Genomic DNA, 26026 nt, shown 5'->3' with positions numbered 1-26026 from the left:
CTCTTTACTCCTATCAAATATCATTACTGCTTTTATATTCATGAATATTTTAAAGGTGAAAATTTCCAAGTCATCCTTCGTGTGCCGTTATCACAGTCTGGATTTTTTTTTTCCCTTCTTTCCGTTTGAGGAAGAGGAACATCACTTCAGGGATACACAATGCACTTAAAAGGCCACAGCATGAGTTTGTTTATTTACCTCTGTCTGTTTTTACTGGTAGTAACAAGAAGAACTAGTTTTATTCCTCTATTCACATAAGCAAATGAAAATTCAAAGACCATATCTACAGGATTTGATTCATCAATAGGATGTGGATGTAACCATTGCTTGATGAAGAGGGGTCAGTGTACTGTATGCACCTGTGAGACTAGAAGCACTTTGCAGACCAGGTATCTGTGCTCTTGCCTGTCTGATCAGTAAGTGCTTTGTATGTTATGGGTGGCCCTGTCCTCCCCTGTGGATATATTTATGTCAAGTACACAGTATCTCCCTGTTTTCTAGTCTGTATTTCACCAAAACCTCTTAAGAGCTATGAACTGAGCCAGCTACTATTGTTCCCCTCACCTCTTTTTAGAGAACTGCATTATGTATATAATATATTGTTTTCAATCAATCAGTACAAAAAAGCACAACATATCATTCTGTAGTGCATAACCTCATTTTCTCTCTGGATTTGATTACCAGACCCTCAGGAAGGGTTGAATACAATAATTTTGGGAGCATTAGTGAGACCCTGCTAGAGGTCTCAAGCAGCAATCAGGCTCATAGGGAGTAAGAGGATCCCAGACGTAGGCAGGAGGCCTGACTATCCAAGGTTTCCAAAACAAGCAGTCACATCTCAACAACAATTCTAAGACTCACAGGCAACTACTCGCAGCAACAATTATAGATGAGATGTGGTCGCTTTTGTTGTGAATGTGTTAAGACCTTGGCAGCAGCATTTTTTGCAAGCCTCAGTCTTTGGATGTTTTGCAACCTAATTCTGCAAAACAGAGCCCTGCAACAGTCCAGTCTGGAGGGAAAAAAAGCATGGATGACCATGTCTAGAACTGCAGATGAAAGCACTGACCTAGTTTTGGTTGTAAACTAGGATTGCATAACTTTTGTCACTTAACTGTCAAGAAGAACTTGGAGTGTGAAACAACCAGAAGGTTACAGGCCTCTTTTTTAGCATCATCAAACTAGATATAAGTGCTGGACATAATGACGTGATGACACATGCTCACATTGGGGTAACACACTTTTTTGGAAGATATAGTTGCATATTGTCTGCATAGCAATGAAAATCAATAGCATGCATTTAGCAATTAAAAAGAGGCTAAGACTTAACTCTTGTGGGACACCACAAAAGAAGAGCATTAAAAGTAGGACATTTTTCCAAGTGTGATAGAGAAGGATCAGATAAGATAAACCAATCCACAGCAACATCAGATAACCTTTTAGACAGCTGATTAAGACTTTGTGGTCTAGTGTGGTAAAGGCTGAGCTAAGGTCAAGGAGAAGTAGAATCAAGCATCAAGCAGGTCATTGGTGACCTTCACCAGAGCAGTCACAGCACTCAGGCAGATGACAAGGAGCAGTTGGACCAATCATCAGAATTACTTCTTTTAAAAACTAAATGGGAATGAAGACTGTGTGGCAGGTAGGTGATTTGGAAACAGCTACAGTGTATGTTACTTTAGTGTTAGGAAATGTCTTGTCTTCATCGTGGGATAGTTAGGAACGCAATTTCAATTCCTTTGTATGTCTGGTATATGTGAAGAAATTGACAATAAAGCTGACTTTGACTTTGATGTTGGGATTGGCAAAGAATTTTTTTTAAAATGAGACAGTGCTGAGAAGAGTCCACATAAAGTTATCTGAATTGTGTGTTAATGTGCTGCCACATCGCCATTATCTTGTAATAGAAATAATGAAGATATCCCATCTCTCTGAGAGGATTTTATTGGTTGATGATGGCACTAAAATATTTGTGCAGCAGATATTAAAAACAAAGACTCCACTACAGTAAGGCCCTTGTGTTCATGGGTACTAAACTATGTTTGTTAAGTTAAAAACTTAACAGAACTAGGGAACAGAATGAATTTGAGGGTAGGAGTGAACACATTTGGTGATGTGGGCTCAGAAGAGAGGAACGGTACAGGGAGGAGCACTGTTTTATTACAAATGGCAAAATCAAAACAAATTCCACTTTCACACAAAAATCACCGTGGGAGAGCACAAAGTCTAATGTGTGGTCTCTTGAATGACACTTTAAGTTACAATCAAAGTGTCTCTACAGTTAATACAGTTAGAAGTTTTGTTTAAGTCTTGGACTTAAAAATCATACTGAAGTTTCCTTAACTTAGCCCTGGTCTGGCTGCCCTAATGGAGCAGTGAGCAGATTGTGAGCCAATGTAATGTCTTTCTATTCTGTCCAGTAAAAAAACATTAGAAATGAATTAGAAACGATTATTCAGGAGCAACTATTATCACAGCATAACAATGAGTGCTGTACGGTGATTTTTAGCTATTTTACTTATTTTGTAAACACAATGTGTTTGGGTTCAGATAGCTGGCTTTGAATAGACTTTTCGTAGATTGTCATTATTAATAACTAAACCGTTTTCATATGTTCTTTCACTTCATTCATTTTACCTTTCTAGCATTTGTCAGCAAACAAAAAACTAAATAGGCCCTGAATTTCCTGATAGCAATGCCTATTTTCTTTATACTGCAGCCCCTGCTTAGAAAATGGTGGCGAATAAATATATCATGGGGAATTGCACCAACTATAATGAATGTAAATTGACAAACCACCAGCGGAACTGTGGTGTAGGAGAAGAGGCGAAGGCTCATTTCAGCGTTTGACATGTGGGATTACAAGAGCAACACTCATCAAACTTCACAATCCACTTATTCATTATTGTTTTTCAAAGGACAGGTGGTCTATGAATCCAAGACAGTAGTAGAGCACACTCATAAAAATAAGGGGCACAGAGGTGCTTGTGTTGCCTGCAGGTCGGGCTTTCCTAATGGAGCATAAATCTGCTGAGGCATGAGCGAGGTAGTAAGGGCTGGTGTGTTGGCACCATGGAGACCGCTCAGTGATGGTGTGACCATGGGGAGCCTCGCTGGTATATAATCACATTTAAGAATTTGAAGCATTTCTCATGTCATGGTAGCAATAAATGGGCCACGTTACAATAAATCTTTTTTTATCCTACCAATTTGATCTAAAGGAGGGGTGTCTGTCACCTGGACCAACACCTGGATGAATATAAAAAGTCAACCAACTCAAAACATAATGCCTCTGGCCACGGCTGTCACCAGGGGGAGGGATAAACACTAGAAACTGATGGCATTAGACACATTTTCTTCCAATGCAATGTAGTAACTGTTACACTTCAGGCACATGTGTTTTGTGTGATCACTGCTGTATATGCAAAACAACAAATGCATAAAGATTTTTGAAAAATTAATGTATGAATGTATGGGATTTTATTTGACATGATTGAATTTTTCCTTTTCTGCAGTGTGACGTCTTTGAAGGACTAAAATACTTTGAACACACCTGTCGACCAAGGTGCCGTTAAACCAGACATATGGGTAAGACTTATTTTTTTATATAAACTGTATGGGCTACAAAACCATGGCACGTCTATGCTTTCAATGCTCTAGCTACTAGCCACCTGCAGTGTTCTGCACCCTGAACAGGAGAAGTCAGTGATCCATTTCAACATTCTCTCTAATGAGATTCTCAGATACAAATTTGCACAAAATGGTCCTTCATTGCACAGGGTTTTGTGCCTGTGGGATGAAACCTTGTGGCAAATATTGTCCGTAATAAGGTAATATTACTCAGGATGCAGGTCACATTCAACACTACATCACCCACTGTGATGTCCGCACATGTTCTTTTATAAACCCAACTGATGCTTTGAGGCAGGGAAAGTCTCCGAGCTGTAACTTTTCAATAGATGACAGTCAGGAAAAAGCTTTTATAATAATATGGTGCTAATAAATTGCATTTCTCTTAAATATAACTGTGCAGTGTATTTCTGTGTGTGTGTGTGTGTGTGTGTGTGTGTGTGTGTGTGTGTGTGTGTGTGTGTGTGTGTGTGTGTGTGTGTGTGTGTGTGTGTGTGTGTGTGTGTGTGTGTGTGTGTGGCGAGCTGGGTTTATAATGGGAATTTAAGTTAAAACCATGTTGAGAAGTCCTTCAGTTGTGTGCTCATGCTCAGAAAAGAAAGAGATTAATACAACAACAAGGACGACACAGTCTTACCAGCACCTTTTATGATCTTGATGCTTTTGTAACCCTTCTTATGTAAGAAAGAATACCAGCAGGGGGAAAATGAGGTTGACACAGAACAGACAAAAAGCAATATAACATGATTTTGGAAGTAAAAGTGTCTCCATCTGAGGGGAAATATCTTGTTTGTTTTGAGTCAAGTAAATATCAAGTTGTCTCGAACTTCCATCCTTATGCCCCTCGACTCTTTTTGGTCAAACACACACAAGGATTAGTCTCTTTCTGCAGGGCAAGAAATCATATTACTTTTGAAACCACCTCAGTGGCACCAAATGATAGTCCAGCTGGGTGCCTGATTGCTCCGACAACTGGCACTGACACAGAGGCAGCTAGTCGCTCCACTGTATGCGTCGTTGAAACTTTTCCTTTGGGGCCGGAGACAATTTTTCTTCACTACCCCATACAGTTTCTATCATGCATTTATTGCTTCTACTAGAGCACTTCAGAAGGTTTTGCACACGGAAGGAATAGGAAAACAGAACTTGCATTTGCATATTGCAGACAAAGCAGGCCTTTAAAACTCAGATCAAACACAAAAAACTTTACATTGTAACAGAATATAAATATAAAAAATACAAGCGGTCAATTGAAAAATGCTGTTAAATGGATAGTTCACCCAAAAATGAAAATTCACTTATTATCTACTCACCACTATACCGATGGAGGGGATGGGTGAAGTGTTTGAGTCCACAAAACACTTTTGGAGTTTCAGGGGTAAACAACTTTGCAGCCAAATCCAATTGAAGCAAATGAGGACCACTTCTTCAACTCGCAATAACAGCAATTACTGCAGCAGCCCTGTTTTTTTTTCACATTTGAAGAATTGGTTGCCATTTACTTCCATTTTATTGGATTTGCTGCAACGCTGTTTATCCCTGAAACTCCAAAAGTCTTTTGTGGACTGAGTAGATAATGAGTGAATTTTAATTTTTGGGTGAGCTATCCCTTGAAGAATCTAGCAGCAGAGTAAAGTAGATTTGTTTCTATTTAATTTCTCTAAAGGATGACGAAAATGATCAAAAAGAGTAGCATAGGTATTTCTTGAAAAAAGGGAATTGTTATCTTTAACTACCTTTTATAATTGATGCAAACAAAAGCTGCTCTCTTTAAATTATAAACAAAACAAAAGACTAAGCACCACACGAGACAAATACTTTGGACTGCACACATCTATCCATCTATCTTCTTTGAATGTTGTACCACATTACCAATGTCTCCTACCACTGATATCTATTAATCTCCCTCCACTTCTCTCTCGCTCCTTCATTCATCTTCTTTCATCCCTTGTTCTTTGCCTGTGCACACCCAGTTCAGCGAGACTCCGACTGCGTGGCCACCTTGACAAAGTGCATCAGCCCACTTCCTAATGACTCCTCATCCACGGGGAGATGTGAGGGAGAAAATAAGAGGAAGTGGAGAGGAAATGGAGAGGAAGCATGTGTAAGAGGTTGTTGGACAGAACAGTTGACTTATCTTGAATTGGATGTTTTACCCAAATTCTTTTATTATAACTCTACTTTCCAATCTTAATCACACACACACCATCAAGGGTGGTAAATATATGTAACTGAAAAGCACTATTCAGTGGTATTCGACCATTATTGCTTTCACCTACATTTACTACTCAGTGTCGATCTATAAGTGGGGCAGATATGTCAAACATACACTCAGGAACCGGAGCATTTAGGAGGCTTCCGGCTGCATCCCATTCATTCCATCCCATACTATAACAGTGATCGAGAATCAAGATTGCCCCAAGGAAGCCTTTCCTGCTCAATACCTTGTGTACTTCCATCTGAGTCTCCCCAACATTTTGTCAATACGTCCAGTTCCTGCACTTTGCGAGAAGCTCTCAACAGACAATCTCCATGAGGATCAATTAGGCATCAGAACACAGAATGGCAACTGTCACATATAGTGACTCTTGAAAGGTACGTTCAAAAGGCTCTGTGGTCGGTGGTCTTATTGTGATGGAGCCCAGTAACAAGCTCAGCCCATTAATTTCCCTTTGGTTGGTTTTAATTATTTAGAAGCCACGTACTGAATACTGTAATCCACACACACATCCTCTGCCTCAAATCTATAGCAGCTGAAAAATTATTTTCCCAATTAAACTGTTGTTTGCTGAGTAAACACATCCCAGTGCACCAAAGCCAAAGAGTTGCTCCTCAGCATCGTTTGATATGCAAACTGGCCACCAATCTCCAATTTGCACCCACTGTAATTGTAAACATGAGCTAAGAGGAGACAAGTTCACACAGCAATTTATTCAAGCTGCAATGCTAAACCTGCAGAATGTAATTCAGAGTTTTGTCATGTAAATTTAAATAACTATATACCTCCCACGCCTACAGTAACAGGAGGGATGTTCATGTAAAATTCACCAGGGAACAAGAAATGAGAACTAACTTGCTTTGCAAAACGCACCATGCTCACCCTGGACCGCACTCTCTCGCACAGTGATTTATATTTTTGGCTGTGCCGGCTCTCTGTTTCAAACACTATGAAAAACTTCAGCTTGTAAGATCAATTTATTTTTAGAAATACCGAATTTCTATATTTTAGAGAATAGAATGGGGCAATAGTCGCATACTGCTAAGAACTCTGCATTTACAACAATGTGAGGTTGTCTCAATATTAACAGATAACCATGTAAACAAGACAGAATCATGGGAAATCCTTCAGATTACCTGAAGACTGCTGTACCACAGCAGCTTTAGGTGAATTGAGTTAACAACTATGTACTCTCCCGAACAAATTAGCAATAGACCCATCAGTCATGGCCAGACTGATCATAAAAACATTGTTTTTACTATCCTCAGCAAGCAGGCGGAAAGATCTGTGCAAAAAACATTTTAACAGTCCCTCTTAGTGCAACTGTCATTCAGGGGTGTGCATGAAGAGCGTGCTCTGCCCGTAATCACTGGACAGTCACAATGCTTCACCATAATCAACCTGACCAAAGCTGCCACACAACCCTCCTACTCCTTATTCCTCGGGTTAGCCTTAAATGTATCCACGTCTGTCTGAAACTATTCAGCGGTTAAAAAGACGATAATGTGAACACAAGTATATCAATCAGATGGGTAACCTTGTGGAACCTGTCCATGACACTGAAACAGCAAAAAAAACAATTGTTGATAGTTGATGTAGATTATGTATCATGTAAAAGTGATGAATCGGAGCTTCATTCAGGGCGCCTGAGGGAGCCCTTCAAAGCAGAGAAGGGGGTCTTAGTCATCTTAATGGGGCTCAGGTGTGTGAAATGCAGTAATGGGACATAAGATAAAAAACCAAGAGGTCAGAGCAAACCATATATCATATGTCATTTAATTAACCTTAGCTGTCTGATTGTAGTTGTACAAGTGGAATGTAGTAGTATATTCACTATTCAGGCATCACAGAAAACAATGTTCAGAACCATTCACCAACTCCCATATGCTGTATAATATGTGGACTTTTCTGTGTGAAAACGTAAGTGTATACATCATATAAGTTATTCATTTCTCCATCTCACTGAGAATGTAACACTGCAGCAACAGTACTGAGATAATACTATCAGGGTCTTCCACCACACACACACACACACACACACACACACACACAGTGGGAGTGAGTTATTGTTCTCCTGGGAAATAAAGCTTAATTGATAATTACAAAGAGAGCAGACAGGACTAGGAATTGACCCAAACATTCTTTCCCCACTACAGAAAATGTGCACAGCATGCTAAATACTGTACCAATATTTCTGCTTAATGCAAAATGTCTGCCGAGTCTGGTCAAATTACTCTTCAATCAATGGCAGATGGAAAACAATATTGAGAACATTTGCCAAAGTATTGTGAGAGCGCTTGAGGACGATATGTCTGCTGCATGGTGATACAAAATTATTGTTCTGTGCACTAAGAAAAATAGGATTTTCAAATAGTGGATGATAGAGTTTCCAGGTTCTCAGGTTTTGAACTTAATGAAATGGACAGCTAGTTCCATGTGGTACTCTAATGGACACATCTCTTCATTCATTGTTTCCAAGGCACCAGGTGCTCCATGTAAGTGTCAAACTGCAGTGGTGACACTTCAACTAGAAATTCAGTATCTACGCCAAGAAAAGGTTAAAACAGCCTGCTAAAGGCCACATGTGCCTCTGCGTGACTGAGAGCACAAGCTGCACTGGGCTAAATTCACGGCTGTATTTACGTAAAACCTGATAATGAAACATTCGATAATGAAACATCTTTACAGAAACAGAGTGAGGATGAGAGAGACTAACCGTTAATGCAGAGAGTATTGTACAAATTCATTTAAACTCAAACATCTAAAAATAACAAGTCGATTTTTCATCCTTTTAAATCCCTCAAATCTAAATTAATGATTAAAATGAATGTAAGATCAACACTGTGATTTAGAATTTCTTTTGATGTTTTAACGCTGAAACAGGGAAATAATCGTAGTCCTTCCTTGTAAGTCAGGGTGGTCATTATATTTGTGGTTTAACGGCCAACAACTTTCCCACTTCTTCTTTGAAGGTGACAACTCTGTGGGTTTCAAACCTCAGCACTCCTTTGACTAACTGTGACACTGACAGGAGGATTTCTCTTGAAAGAAAATCACATCATCTCTGAGGGCTTTCTCAGCCCTTGAAGAGTCATTTCCACTGAGTTAGACATGTCAGTGCTGCAGACCACCTAGTGAGTTGAAAAGGAGGGTAAAGGCCCACTGGGTGCCCTGCAACGAGGTGAGGAAGAGGATAGGAATGTGGTGAGGCAAATGCAACAAACTATCCCATATACCCTGGAAAAAGGTCTCTTTTTCAATAAGTGATATAGAGAAATAAAGGGTCAACTTCGGGATGACAAGAGGCGCCAAGAAAGGTCCAGTGTGGCCATGAGGAGGAGGCCTGGAATAGTGTCTGCAGACCACAAATTAAATACTTGCTGGGAAAGTCAAACATTGGAGCTGCTTTTTAAAAACGACATATTTAAAATGCCTGTGGAGACAGGTGGGCAATGCTGAGTAGGAGTTGTGTTCCCCAGACACCAGAGGAAAAGAGAGCGAGCTGCAGAGAGCGATATGAAATGAGGGAGAATCTGAGAGCTGAGGACATGACACCAGGTGTCTCACACTACTGTGTAACCCACATTTTAGCTTGTGAAATTAAGAGAAAATAGAACAAGTATAGAACTGCAGTAAATTAAACAGACCAGTACAACAAAACTGATTTTTGATGCTGCTGCTTTGTTCTAATTTTACAAAGACTCTAGCTGAGCATTTTTCCAACATTTTCACACTGGCTCCTCCCCTCTTAAAGCCACAGTGTGTAGTATTTTGTGATATCTAGTGTTGAAATTGCATGTTGCAGCTGAACACCTTTCACCTCACCCTCTCCTTCCAAAAGTGAAAAAGAACCTGTGGTAGCCTTCAGTTGTCATAAAAACTCAAAAAGTGTTTAGTTTGTCCAGTCTGGACTAATGTAAAAAACATGGCGGCCTCGTTAGAGAATATAAAGTATTTGAATATAAAAGGCCTTTTATGGGGTAAAGAAAACCACAATTCATACAATTTAGATGAAAGGAACTAGTGAAATTATCATGAGAATTATTCTACATTAAATATCTGCCAATAAACACACCAGACCTTTAAGCTCTGGCAAATTAGCACAGATGATATGGAGTGCATTGCCACCAAAAGATCAGCACAGGAACAGGCAACAGATTTAAAAAGCATAAATAGATGGATTTAACTGGTGCTGATTGGGTTTATCAGCTCTGTAAAGAATGCAACATACTGGAAGACAAAGGGAACTCACTTAGACTGGATGTCATCTGGAACCACCCCAACACAGGTCAGGGTGGGACTCAATATCTAGGATCCAATTACAATAACAATCTCAACAACAGATTGTCATACAAACAGGACATACAGACAGCACTTTGGTAATCCAAGCTGCTTCTAACTGTAATCTAAACGTAATAAACTCTACCCTCTTAATACACTAGTGCTCGTTAAAATATGCCTTTTTGGAATGGGCTGTTTGTTTGCTAGTTCTGTAGTTAATGCTGGTCAAAGCTTCTGTACAGTGACCTGCAGTAATCGAGCCGATCAAATAAAGGCCGGCTGCTGGACTCAGTCCACAGAACCCTGAAGCCAGCACTGCTGCACAAAGCGCTGTTCACAGCACTTTTTATTCAAAGTTCAGTGAGGCTCCACTCAGCATGCAGAACCCTGAACTGGACAATCAGTTGTTGATGCCACTGTCATGATTGTCAAACACTGTTGCTACAGAGCATCACATGTTTATTCAAAGTTTATAGCACTTTCATTTTTTCAGCTTGCTTATCTTGTTATATCCTTTTAGTGTTTTATCGTTTTAGTTGTTTCTAGGGCAGGTCACTTTTATTCTGCATTATTATTCTGGGACTTGTGTGATTTGTCCTTGTGTACTGTTTTTTGTTTTTTGCAGAACAATGCACTCTTCTGCAGCTGCAGTAGCACTTTGGACCAAGACAAAGTAAAGTATATTTGATTTGAATATTGAATGCATCAATATTAAAACTGTCTCAAAATTGCACCAAATTCGACACTGCACTTCTTTGAGCCCTTAAGAATACACACACCAATTATGAAGCCGATAAGAGGAGCAGTCAGACAAACAGCGAATTTCAGAATGACTAGATACTTTAAGATTATGAGGCTATCCCACATGTTTCTAGTGATTCTCTATATTTTGGGGAGTAATACAGGAATATATTAAGACCATATATTCTCATTAAATAACATTGAATTGTTTCAACATAGACTTGACCATACTAAGCAGACCGTTCTAAACCCTAAAAGGGTGCTGCAATGCCACATTTAACTTCTTTTCTCAGAGCACATACAATACAAGGCTACATCTGACAATGTGGAGCTTAAGGCAGTGAAGCTAAAAATTCTTTCCCTTGAGTTTTTTTATTTTCCCTGAAAACCTATTGTCAGCCCAACACTGATGGTGTGTGGGTGGCAACTATGTGCTAGCTGATAGCCTGTAGTTCTCTTTCTCACTTCAAGGGGCCATATCACAACAAGCCTCCCTGAGGAGACTACCACGGACAACAGAAACTTGTGGCTGAGCACAGGCAGCAGACTGTGCAGGCTTCAGTTAAAGTTTGAAATATGTTTTAAAATCCCATCACAGTTTTAGTATGACGGTTATTTCTGCTGCCTACTGAAATCCTGCAGAAATCACAAAAGAAACATTTTGCTCAGATTATTAGCTATTGGTTTGGTTGGATTTACATTTCAACTTTCAGATTGTAAAAGCTAAACTTTCTCAATAGACTGAAATATTGCAAACTGATGATGCTAGATGCCAAATAAACAATATGAAATGTGCTGTAGAGTATGAGCCAAGACTGCCCTCTTTGTTTGATGCCTGTTTGTAAAACCCGGACAAAATGTAATACTTAATGGAACAATTTGATGGAACACTAACTTTACAAGTGGTTCAATCGCAGCAAAGACATGGGTTAAGTTACTCTGTCATGTCGAGGCTCCAAATGATGAGCCTTTAATACTGTAACAGTGTTTTTTTACATTTTGTCGGCTGTCAAAAAATCCATTAACTTTGTACCAGCCCTGTCACTCTCTTCATCAGACTTTCCTGAGCGCTTGTCACACACCGTGCACGAGTGTGCATTTTCCAGAACTGGGCTCACTTAACTATCCCAACCTGAAACCTAATCTAAATCATAACCATCCCATCCAGTTTACTGAGCTAGTAACATACATCCCGTGCCTTTTACAACTCACTATTAGGATACAAGTATCCATTAATATTCTTAAATAAAACAGATGTATTATTGATATCCCTACAATACCCTTCAGTCCTGCAGACTGTGATGAGACAAACTATCCACAAACCACTAAATGTCTCAAAAACAATTGTATAACAGAGTTCACCTGATGAGTTAGGACAAGCCATCTGGTTTTATGATATCATTTGATTTAAAAACATGCAATTCTCTGTGCTCTGACACACACACACACACACACACACACACACACACACACACACACACACACACACACACACACACACACACACACACTCCTTTTCTCTCTGTCTATGCAGCATTGGATTTTCTCATTATTTTAGTATTTAAAGCGGTGACGGGGCTGATGGGAACAAGCTATGAATCATAATCAATGGCTGAAAAGTCTTTGCAACTGCAATCATTTCAAAGACCTATTAATACACAATCTAATTTTATTGTTTTGAATTTTCTTTCTACATTATTGTGAAGATGCACATAATATGCTTCATATCATCCTTACTGTTACTGATAACAGTAAAAACAAACTTAATTGTGTTTGGTAAACTGGAAATTATTTGTTATAATTTATCATTTCTACCTGGCAAGTGGGAGGAAGGAAATATTAGTAATTTTTCACATCGTTTCCAACACACTAAAACTAATAACCACATTGCAACTATTTTTCTTTCTTGTTGTGGTCATCAGGTCAAACTTTCGCTGTTATCAACTCCTGGTTCAATACAAAATTCCTAAAACTTCTATTTACTAAAAACAACTCAAAATATAAACATGTAAACAGGCAGATTGACATTCACTGAGCACATTTTGGAAATGTTGGTTTCACGAATGTCAAGGCAACACCAATGGCAAAATTACCAATATGTTTGTTTCTATTAACACTTCTGTATTTTAATAGCAAGGCTTTTGATTCGTTCATTTTGATCTGATTATTTTCTCCCCGAGAACTTTTTATCTTTTCTTTGCAATGACACTCAAAAACATGCATGTAAGATTGGAGAGACTTAGCCTCTCCAATTGTGGAGAGGCTGCAATAAAACAATTCAATTACTTTGATGGTAATAACAATTGGACTGAAAGAGACAAAGCAAAACAAATACAAAAGCACAAGCAGAGTTATTTCCAGTGTTATGTCTGCAGAGGGGGAATTTGTTCAGCACATCACTAATAAAATGGCAGCTCTTTGAGAGCATGATATCACAATTATCTCCCAAGTTGATTTTTTCCTGCTTTTAGCAGAATGCTAGCACAAAATTATACAGTTGAGAATTCCTCTAAATGCTCATATTGGTAAATGCAAAATACCCCCCACCCCCCACACACACTTCTGCCAAAATTGCATGATTCATTCATTGTCTCCAGTCTACTGCCTTTGGTTTTATGAGTTTGCCCGAAGTGCCACAATAAGGTTAAAATAAATTGAATAATATTGGATGGAGTCACAGGACATTTGGCATAAACACTGAGAGGAGGAATTCTAATCACAGTCTGGTGTGATGATGAAAGGGCAATAATGTAATTGCTGTCTATTATTTTGAAAACATCACATGAGAGTGGACTTTAGTGTTAAAGCAATTGAGAAAAATGCTTTAACACAAAGACCTCATCAAAAGTGTTTTCTGTTTAAGAATTGTGAAAAATCATTGTCATTATTGCCTCAGTTTACTGCTTATGTTAATGATGAATTGCCTCCGAGAGACTAACTGACTGCAGGCCAAAATGAGAGCAGCCTCTCCTCTAAGCACTATTAAAGAAGATGTGTTAATCACTCCTGTGTAAAAAGGGAGCTGATGAAGAGTATGTTCCCCACAAGGCTAATGCATCTCATTTAGCCCAATGGGATTTTTATGGGAGCTTGACAATGTTGTGGTGAAAGGACAGACCCTGTAGCAATAGGATCAACAATCGCCAAGGGTGGACCATTAGAGTGTGTTATCACGAGACACATAAACTGCAGGACAGGAGTTCACAAACAGTCTGGTCTTCATTTAGCTCTGTTTCCACTAAAACCAGGTAAAAACTAAATTCCCACAATTATTTTTCGAGCCTTTCTGCTACAAATGCAACTCGTTCTTTATTTTAAACCAAAATCGAGTTTCTAAGATGATGAAATCGAGACAAAGGGTTGATACAGATGTCAGATGATTATTGGAGGCAATTATGATGAAATATAAAAGAGACCTTTATCTCTGCAGAAAAACAGATTTAGGGCAAAGTCCTGCTGGCTGTTTTGTCTTTTTTGCTCTTATTCTGGAAACAAAAACAGGAGAGATGCCCCTCATATTACTGAAGGTTACAAATTCAGTTTTCCACATAGATTTATGATACATTTATTTATTGACTAAATTATAATTATATATTATTAATAATACATTGTTTCAACCCTGTATAGGGGAAGTACAATATATGCTATTTACAGTTCACTTACTGTCTTCATGGCATGTTTTGTATTGGCTTATTATTTGTTTATTTGAGAATATCATGTGACGATCAAATGACTGCTTGTGCAAATTAAGTGCAGATTAAAGTAAGATCGCAGCCTAATCACATTGACTAGAATGATTGTGTTACTTATTTCACTCAGTAAGAATAGATAATCAGACTCAAAGAAATCATACTAATAAAATCAGATTAATCAAATAGGAAGTTAGGTATAAGACTCAATGTAATTTGACAGCTGAGTCTCAACTAGGTCACTCCTCAGTGTTGTACATGTAGGTAGCTGTATGGTTCATTGTTGTAACACATCTACTCAATTTATTACAATGCACTTAGTTATTATTGCTAGTGAGGTTTTTGAAACTGTAAACAACTCTGACAGGTTTTTGATAAAGGCACATGTCTCACTATTAGTTACCTTAAGAGCAGGAAACAAGACACTGTGAAACAACACCATAGTAATGAAAACTATAGCTACAACAATTAACAAGCTGATAAATCAATACTAAATCTTTAAAATAAATTGTCATTTGACTGATTGATTAATGAAATACTGGTCTGAGTACCACTATACATTGCTTTAAACATCCTACTAACATATTTGTTCAGACTGTAATTCTATTTTTGTACTCATCAAAATTCTAAATTGTTCAGTACAAAGCACTGTTATTAAACTGTGTACCACATGCAGTCTTGTCCAAATGTACGTATGGTAAAATTGAAGTGCAGTAAGGATTCAAATTTTGCATTTTTTGTACAGGAGTTGCAAACAAAGCTGAGGAGAGGGCTTGAATCCACGGCTTAGCTCTCATAGTTGTCCTGGTAGCAGGAAAAGCTGACTGTATGCTAATCAAACCATCTTCATTTAAAGAGCATCCTGACTTTTGCAAAGCTTTAATCCATGACTGCTTGCTCTGAACATTATCTAATAATTGGCACATTTCCCTGGTGAACACGAGCTTGCAATCTGTTTTCCCACCATGACAGTGTAATGCCCTGCTATGCACATTCCACATGGTGGTGAACATATCTTCATTTTGCCCTCCAATAAATTTTCAGATGCCTACCACCTCTTCTACATGGAAATGTTGTGTGTCTCATTACTTCACTCCTATTCCTTACTGCTTCAGGGTATGCAGAGTAATGTTACAAGATCAATTTCATGGTCTGTTATTTACATGGTGTTTAGCATGAAAAAACAAGATAAAATGGAATTACTATAACATCCTGTAACTCACATACACACATTTCATTTTAGAATCCTCTGCTGCGTTTCACTCATTATGTTGCACATTTGCTCTCGTGGACCTCATGGCAAAATATGAGACATTTTCACAGGGGCCGAGTGCACACTCAAGATACACACACAAATCGAGCTCGGGGGCGGGTCGAGGAATGTCATGCATTCCCCTTGATCTCCTAATCTCACATACTGGGCTGTACTACAAGCCAGCAGACCAGCAGCTGGGTAATTCAGCAACACTGGGATTTAAGGTCGATGGGGAAACAGTAGAGAGAGCAGGTTGCATAGATCAGTGTTTGGGGGCAGCCAGAGGTAATCACCAGCCTTTCCCCTGCTTAGTAAACTAACAGCTCCAAGCATCAACACTGCCTCAATAGCCAATGTTTGAGACCTTCTGATTGCAGGCACCACCACAGGCTCTTTCCAATGGATAATATTTCTTCTACTTGATTAGTTTTGCTTTCAGCCTTCAGAAGTCTTAAGCAACACACACTATAAATGAAAACCTAGAGTTGAAAAGCGCATCCTAAAATTAAATTAAGTGTATTATTGTGAGTAAATATAAAACATAAAGATTAGAGAAGAGCTTCGCTCATTAAATATTTACATTCAGTGCTCTAACCATGATGGATGTGACAAAGCACTTGGTTTACGTCAACATCACAACTAATCACTGCGCTGTATGAATGTCTTACTACCTTGTTGCATTGATACCAAAGGTTCAGGGCACGGTTAGGCCATAAACTGTATATATAGATGGACATCATGACAGCTAACCAAAAGTGAAGATCAAGTGTCTTGATCCCCTGTTGGCTGGCTGCAGTATATGTCATGAACCCTGGCTCCTCCATGTTAAGAGATGGGGTATGAAACAAACTAAGTCAGTTCAAATAAAGTTCTCTAAAAGATGGTTTCATTCATTACAGGTAGTACTTTTCACACTGACGTGTGTTTATTCCTCTGATAAGTTTAAATATATGATTTTATAAAATCAGGGTAAAACATTTTGAGTGACAGCAGAGACTGACTCACGATTAGTCAAGCACCTGAATCTGCGGGATGTCAATACTGTGGCTCCATTCCCCGATCGCTACAGCACAGACTGACTCTAAATAACGTCACTGGCGAAAGATGGTGGCGTTTGTAACATTGATATTCTGGCTTCATAATCATAAATGTCCTGTGTGCTGTCACAATGTACTATGTAATCACCCACATCACCCACCACTTCAAATGCACTTCATGGATTGTGACAACAAGAACTCCCCGCTCACCTCGTGTGGAAACCTGGTTTTACTCTCACAGTCAATCTAATTTATTTCCCAACCAGCCAGATCTGCTACATCCTAATAAGTCATCAGAGGATGTAATCGATCCTCATGTCACTCTGATCTAGGATTGGGTGGTTAATCCGCCGGGTGTGTACCACTCATGATAAAGAGGAGTCCAAAGCAACCTGAGGGGAGTCAAAAAGCCCAAAAGACATCAGTTAGCCCGAGATAAGGCTTCTCCTTCCTGTACCCATTTATAGAAACCACCACTTCCCCTTGCACATACCTTCGACTTGCCTCTATATCAAACACAGAGGCCTTTTATTAATAGCGTGTCGGCAGAGTTCACATTTATTTCATGTGTATTCATGTGAACAGGTTTTACAAATTGCTCGGTGCTTGTGAACCTGTTCTTGAAAAATTAGCCTTGTTTTCTACCCCTCTCCTCATGAATTTCAATGACTAACTGAATGTACAGCTATGTGTCTACTGATATGCTGTTTCCTGCATTAGGTTAAAAAATGAGCAACTGTTATATTTAGAGCACTCGAAAATATCACAGCCACGTAGTAGTTTGTTAAAAGTGAGAGGAGATATCATGGGAACAGTAAGTATTTACTTGAACCCAAAGTAACTGCAGAATATCAAAGTACAACTAGAAATGGTGCAACATATAATGTAAATAGGCCCATTGTCTTAGAGAGGTCCACAATTCAATTTATGTGAAATACACAGACATTACTCACTGCCAGTTGTTTACTGTTGACAGACCATCAGAGACAAAAGGGGTTTGCAAACAGAGGTGCGAGAGGAGCAAGTCACACAGAGGCACTGGTGACATTATAGGAGATGCTATCAAGAGTTATCTTGTGGAGATCTCCCTGAATAAAGATCTCTCTCTTAAGTGAAACCGACAGTGCCTCTTTACAGAATTTATGGTGACCCATTATTTCATTTTGTGAATACCAAGTGTTCTCAAGGCAGAGAGAAGCCTGGTGAGCTGACACAAATTGATTGGGAGAGCAAGGAGAAGATCTATTTCTTCCTCCAAACTGATAGCCAAGAACGACAGGATGTGAAAGGGGGGATGTATACCGGGAGGAGGAGAGAGAGGACACGTGTGTGTGTGTGTGTGTGTGTGTGTGTGTGTGTGTGTGTGTGTGTGTGTCTTGCCGTTGGTTTGTTCTTTTTATCTATTTATTCATTCCTTTATTAATTACAGTTATATTATAATTGTATTATCCTTGAAACCTGCAATATTTTCCATCAATGGAAAGTTGATAAATAATATTTCTGTGCGTTGTCAAGCGATTTTATGAAAAACTGAATGAAATACTTGAATCACTTTTACGTTGTACAATACAGACAGAAGTCTTTCCTCTTCACTTCCTCTATTCAACCAGCTTCCATATAAAATTAGTTTTCACCTTAAAGGTACAGTGTGTAGAATTTTGTGATATCTACTGTTGAAATTACATGTTGCAGCTGATTGCCCCCCTTGAAGTATTTCAATATGAAGGGCCTTATCTGGGGTAAAGAAAACTACAATTCATACAATTTAGATGAAACGAATTAGTGAAAACATCATGAAGATTATTCTACATTAAATTTCTGCCAATAGTTCCCTTTCACCTCAATCTTACACACTGGACCTTTAAATATGGCTCAGTACAATAATGGGAGATACATTTAACTTACTATGCATTTATTTTAAATGTGATTTATGTACTCAATTGTCCTTTTTTTTGTGTCTAACAATAAACCTGTAATGTAATAACTGCACGACTTAAGATCTTTGGCCTCATAAGCAAGATACATGTAAGAGCCATATGCCATTGTCAATAGGGGATTTCCAAACCACTTTGTCATACATAAACAAAAATGTACTTGAAATGGAGATTACATTTTGTGCAACTGCAACATAAGCTTCCTCTAAATGAATAAAACTGAACTGTAAATTACTGAACATGTCAACCATGTTTAATCTGTCCTTTGTTACTATAATCAGGTGACTCCACAGTTTGACCATATTTTTGTGGTACGGTCAGCCTATGTCTCACTGAACTGAACTGCCTGCATTAAGTCAAGTTTATAGACCCGTAAAATGACCATTTAGTTTATACTGAGTCTGCTATTTAAATTTTTTAAAGCCCCCTATCCCTGTAGCACAATTAAATATTAAAAATGTAGACACTGGCATCATTAAGTTAGGTATTTGTAGAATAACCAAGGTTACCTGCGTCCTTCTGGCTGACTTGACATGACTCCAAAAACCTACTGTAATGACAAACACAGAATGTGTACACACGGAGCACTGCCACTTCATAACAGAATCAAGCGAGATACCTTTGACATCTTCATCAAATATAATTGTTTAATTAATGTCAAAAGATAATTAAAATATCCTCAATGCATCACTTTCCTCATTTCAGAGACAATTGTCTTGTGGAGCTGCACTGACAGCATTAATCTCCGCTCTCCATTCTTTATGTATATGACAGCCTAGGTAAAGCTGCAGAACCAATACATTTGTCCTTCAGCACATGACACCTCAGCCTTACTAATGAGCCATTTAACAGCACTGTGAAGGAAACAGCAGTTAAACGAAAGGCCCCTTGTGGATTTGGTAAGAGCATGTCAAGACTGGAAGAGACAGCAATACTTCACAATGACAGGAGAAGGAATGAATAATGAGAGGTTTTGCGGTTGTTTCAGGCTAATCCCTCAACATCTTCCCATGACCCACCTCTCCCCTGACCCTCCATTCATTTTAAATCTTTTGATGACTGGTTGACAGTGACATCCCAGAATGTTGCTTTGCACCAATGGGGAAAACAGTTACTATATAGACTGTATCATATAAAGATAAAAGGTGAAGTAGTCAATTTTCTGTGGTTGTACAAAAGTGAAGCCAAGGTGTTCCAGGTACAGATGCTACCATTTTACAATAGGGACATGTTTAGGGTGAAAGTCAGCCAAGTAGTCATTGTGGGGGTAGAAATCCCAAATCATTCTCAGCTGTCAATCAGGAAGTTTTACTCACTGATTTGATGTGTACATTTGAGTTTGGTCAACGTCGCATCCACCAACAGGGAATATGTTTTATGATCTATAATGCAGCCAGCCACCAGGGGTTAAATGAGATGATTTGGCTTCACTTTTGGGGAGACGTCATGTCATCTGTCTTCGGTTAAACATAAATTAAGGGTTAGGTTTTGACCACAGCACATCCAAAACACTTCACAGTCGACACTACACTTCCCAGCATCCCCAGAAACACACCCACTAAGTTTGAAGTCAATCAGATGAGCATGTGTCAAGAAAATTGACAGACAAACAGAAAGACAGAGACAGATTTCTGGAATTATTAGTAGGATGAGTATTCATGAGCAGAAGTAGGCAGTACTCTCCAGTGAGATTTAAGTCTGATCAACAGAACATATCCTTCAGTCATTGTCAATGTGAGCTGAGTACTCAGGGGACATTGTTAGGCTTCCATTACAACACCAGCCTCGCATTCAGACTCCCAACGACTCATCTCATAAGACCTGGAGCATATGGAGAACAAACAAAAAAGGCTACCTCTGGAATACCACAGATGGTGGCCACAGATGTTGAAAGTCAATTGTCATTTCATCTCCAACAAATTCATGCAGCAACTTCAGTTTTCAAGTTTCAGAAGGAAAAAAAGAGAATCTAATTCCATCATAAATATTTCTCTCTAGCTCACAAGCTCATCAGTGACAGAGTGCTCCATTTATAGCATACACTGAATGAATGTAAATATATTATAACTGCAGATACAATTCAATTGCTTTATATACATACTTTATATAGGCCTTGATTTATGATCAAATCTTTCAAGTCTGCCCACAATTGTATTGTTGAGGTCCACCAAAGGACTGTGTGGGCTGTTTTTTGTGGTCATGAGCTACAATGCTTTTCAAAACTATGTCAAATACGTACATTGTGGCACAGGACTGTGTTAAATGATGTTCTATATACACCTCAAGAATCAAACAAGATGAACCTTTGCCATAATCTGAAATGCCATAGCATAGATTTAGTTTGAAGTTCTTTTTTTTCTTGTTGTATATTTAGGACAGTAAGGGTTGAGTATTGTGAACACACATGATTTTTATAGTCAAAACACATTAGCTAATGAACATAATGTACATAGGATGGCATATTATATATGTATAGATCTAACTGTGGAGGGGTGACAGTGCTGTGATTAGCCATTTTCAAATAATTGCTCACTGTAATTGACTTGACCTGACACTGGCAGTGCTGCTTATCTGCCCTCAGTAATAATGTGCATTTAATGGTCCTTCAATCGTCTGTTGTAGCATTATGAATTAAGTGTATATACTGTACATGCTATTTGCATGTGGCTGTGGGGTGCAGTGGTCATCCTCCAACCAGACGGTCGGCAGTTCAATCCCCAGTCTTCCCCATCTGCATGCCGAAGTTTCCTTGGGCAAGATGCTGAACCCCGAATTGCCCCTCATAAGAATGTATGAATGTGTATAAATACAAATCATTAGGCCATCACCACTTTAAAACTTTAAAGAGACAATGCCATAATTTAGATTGCCTCAACTATCTTACTACATAACATAGAGACATTACTAATACAATTTCTGTTAGTCAACTAATCACAAATCTCATTTTAGTAATTAGCCGGAACATGATGAAGACACTAACACTGATATACTGCACAAGTCATTTCTGTCAGAATTAACTTAATTAGCCAATATACATGTTTTTATTTGCATAGACTACTTATCCTCTTTAACTACCTCAGTCACATTTAAAGCAGAAAAAAATTAAGGACCACATTCAGTCGACTGTGAATGATACATTAGCCATCATGGCATACCCTAACTACCAGTAATGTATGTAGTAGTCCTTTTTGAGAGCCAGATATTGAAAAAATGCAAGAAAAAAACCTAAAAAGATAGTAAGGGAGAGGGAGGCCTGGCACTGAGGAAACTGACAGCCCTGCATTCAAATGTACTCATCTATCTTACTGGGGAACAATGAATGTGCTTTATCTCATCTAGAAGGAGTAGTTTATCTCAGCTCGACAGCGGTTTGGAGGCACACGACTTGGAAGGCAGGGATTCTACACTGGATAGGAATTGTGCGAATTTACAAATGCTCCGGTTTGCTCATCTTAGATAACCTTCCTCGATATCGAAAGCTTGTACATCAGCGTTGACCTTAACCTGCTAAGTCAGTCAAAAACAACTGTATTTTCAAGGATATTAACAGCACTTGTGTGACTGGGGGAGTAGAACTGGTGTACATATGTGTGTGTATGAAAGCGTGCAAGTCAACATTTTTTTTGCTGTAACACTTATTAAAAACAAGTGCCTGAGTATGTTAAGCTGGTTGGCCTTTAAAACATATTGGCGGAGATGACAAAACAAATTACACTCTCCTGTTCATACAGGAGTAGCTTTGAAACTACAACAGACTGCATATGCTTGAAATGTGCATCTTTTGATTGTGTAGCCAAGTATGTGATTATCCAATAAACCCTTGAAAAACTTAATCTGTACACACTTGAAAAGAAATCCTTAATGTTTTTCTTAGCGCAAATTACTTCTTACAGATGGTTCAGTTACAGCAACACACAATTCATTAACTTGCAAATAAGTGCATGGACGTTACGAAGCTTTTGATTTCTTACAGTATGGCAGTTCATAACCTTAATTTTCAAAACAGAAAACACAATACTCGGCTGGATGCACAAGTAATGTATATCAACTTGTTTCTTGTAACATTATGTTGCTGACTTTCTCATCCATAGAAGTCACTTATTAAATAATGAAATATGAAACTCTTCTCAAAACTAATTACGACAATGCAAATTGCCTTAGTTCATCTGCATGAGTGTTTGCATACATTTTCATTCATCTTTCTAAATAGGAACTAAGTATAGACAAAAGCTGAAATTGCACTCAACTAATACAATAATGATTCTCAGTGCATTCCAGTCTCAGCGGTTATGACAGGAAGCCCATACATGAAGCTTTAGACACATCAAGCATCCCGGTCCATCCTCCGTACTTGTCTGTGCACATAAGGAAGAAAAGAAGACAGACATGAGGAGACAGCAGCGCCACAGCACAGCCACTTCTTGAGAAGCTTTTGTGCAGCGTCTCTGTTTTGTCTACTGGAGCACCATCAACAGATTCTGAGAATGACTGCAGCCGTCACAGCACAGCAGCCTGAACAACTCTCCCTTGCCAACATCATGAGGAAAACCCAGCCCCAGAGAGGGTCAGTTTAAAGAAGGGTGAGGGTAGGAAATACGAGAGGCAGCAAAGGAGGCAATGTTTAAATGGTCTGAGTTGCATGGAAGCAGTGGACAGGGCAGGTCCGACAGACTGTAAAATACTTGGTCCCAGAGGACAGTGTGGAGACCAAACAGCCAAGTAGCAGTGCTGCATCTTAAAAAAACAACCATATGACATACAGTGAGCAACCCTGACTGTGTTGTTTAGAGCCGTACCTATGAACCAAACTTTACATGACAAGAAATGCAACAAGATCTGACAGGCTTACCAACTCTGGTCAACAATCTCCTGAGGGAAAACATGAATTATACTTCCTTGTACACAAACTTGACATGAGCATGTACTTACTGCTGCATAAATTATGCATATTTGGTTGTGGTGTGGACATTTTTCCCACTGGGTAATAAACTTGTGACAACACAGGTGTCACCAATTACACCAGCCTTTTTACAAGAGAAGACATGTGTCAGCTCAATATCTGCAGAGCGCTTACCTTGATCTTCACTCCTGTGTTGCACTAGAAGAATTTCTGTGCAAGAATTATGCTTTATTTGTTCTACCATACTACTTGGTTGTATTTTGTGTTTGTGCAGGATTATTCCTAATTATCGTCATTGAATTAAAAACTGTATGGAAAAAACAAACAAAATAATCCTGTGTAATCAGACCTAATCTATGACTTTTCTGTTTAAAAAGACAAAAAGAGCCCGGGATAATTTTACCATCATTATGTTATTGTAGTGATTGAAGTCTACATGATTAATGTGCCACGACAACAGCAGGTAAACATGGCTTACGCCAGCAGCCAAAAGCAATATGATGTGACAAACACCAATATATGAACCTTCTAACTATAAGAGGAAATATATTAAAACTTATTGAATCTCTAGTGACAGTACTTATTTCTTAAGTATTAAATTCTCTCTTGAGTTGGTGAAATAAAGGTTGTGATGACTATTAGAATTTATATATATAACCTTTACACTATTACTGATGAGAAACGATCACTTCAGCAACATATGTGTGTTTGTGATAAGCAGTGGTATTTCCTATGGATAATGAGCAGATGAAAAAGCAATTATACTCAAATGTTTGTCTTTTGTGCTGCTGCAACAATGTACTGAAACAAAACAAAGGAATATTCCACATTTGAGGTTTTCACCCATAAATATAAGAGCAAATTAATTCATAAAACACAATTAAGAAAAAATTGCACCTTAACTGTGATATAATTCTAATCGGTAAACTGCATTTAAATGCTAATTGCAGCTTTTTATTCTCCTGCTGAAAAACAGTAAAACAGTGTTTGACGGAGGAGAATATAATACTATCAAAGGGAAACTGTATCATATTCACCTCAGATCTGATGAAAACATTCCCTTATCTATACTACTTAATACAAACCTCACTTGGTCAGCTGTTTGTGAAGAACTGCATGATTATTCATTAAAAACCACAGACTGTGTTGTGTAGTTAGTAAAGCATGTGAGCCAAAGCGTCATGTTATCCACTCATCTGCATTACTGCAGATGATGCTGGGCTTCAGGCCCATGTCAACAAAGAAAGTGAACACCTAAGCATCATTTACCAAATGGAAAGCTTGAGAGGGAAACGTAGCCTCTGTCCTTCTTGTCTTTCCTCTGCTCCAATAAATCAGCATCATTGTCACTGACAACTGGACAGACTCCAGCTTTAAAAAGGCGTTTCACAATGCCAACCAAGGACACATAAAATGTATCCCTCAACATATTCCTTTTCTGATGTTTCACTGCTATTCATATTGGCCAAGTGTTAAACTGCTTTTGTTGACGGAACCTATAACTTAACAATGCACCGGTACTATGTATGGTGTGATTTATTTGAACCATATAAACTAATGTGGCCCTTTCTCTTTGCCCTGACTCTCTTCGCTGGTTACCATAAAGAAGTTAGGATGCTCATGCAAATGAAGCTGCATACAAAAAAACAAAAATTAACAAATTATGGTTATAAAGAAAAAAACCTTTACTTGCAATTTTTCCTTTTTAAAAACACTATAAAAGACAGAACAAATTTTCCACACTGTTTAGTAGTATGATAAATTGATTTTATCATGAATTAGTTCAATGAATTTTGAGAAATGAAATGTTAGTTAGTCATTTGAAACCTATTTTCATACTAATGCCTTAAAAGGGCAGCTAATGTGAAAAATGGCCCAGTTATTGGATCAATTATGATATTAATAATGATAAAGAATAATAATATTTATATTTGAATTCACTCATTTAAAGAATAATGACCACAAACTGTATATTGGTCATTTAAGATGCCTATGGACACTTAAAAATTCAGTTCACTCTATTAAATGTATTTTCTTGAATACATAGGAAATAAAAAATAAAGCATATAAATAATTAAATACAAATGTCTTTGAACATTAGAATGCTCCTGTGTGAAGTCTAATATTTTTATTTGCACTGGCTCAAACCTCATATTTAAAACTAAAGCACAAACAAGCACCACTTATGTGTATGACAAGTATTATTGAAATTTACTTTGCAGTAAACAACTGTTGTGAACCTTGCCTCCGAATGTGTGAAAGCATTTCAGTGGTATATGAAATGCTTTCACACATTTGGAACCAGCTCCCACTCTGGGTTCGGGAGGCAGACACTGTCCCA

At 38.4% G+C, this 26026-nt stretch overlaps 1 protein-coding gene across 8 annotated transcripts in view; it reads right to left on the bottom strand.

Annotated features, from left to right (window-relative positions):
• Positions 1 to 26026, bottom strand: part of inpp4b (inositol polyphosphate-4-phosphatase type II B) — a 183097-nt gene that overhangs the window by 146808 nt on the left and 10263 nt on the right. The gene's annotated exons all lie outside the window — the stretch shown is intronic.

This window comes from Paralichthys olivaceus, chromosome 8 (genome assembly GCF_024713975.1).
Source record: "Paralichthys olivaceus isolate ysfri-2021 chromosome 8, ASM2471397v2, whole genome shotgun sequence".
NCBI lineage: Eukaryota > Metazoa > Chordata > Actinopteri > Pleuronectiformes > Paralichthyidae > Paralichthys > Paralichthys olivaceus.
The sequence above is the reverse complement of the archived record's forward strand: the minus strand, read 5'-3'. Positions and strand labels throughout refer to the sequence as shown.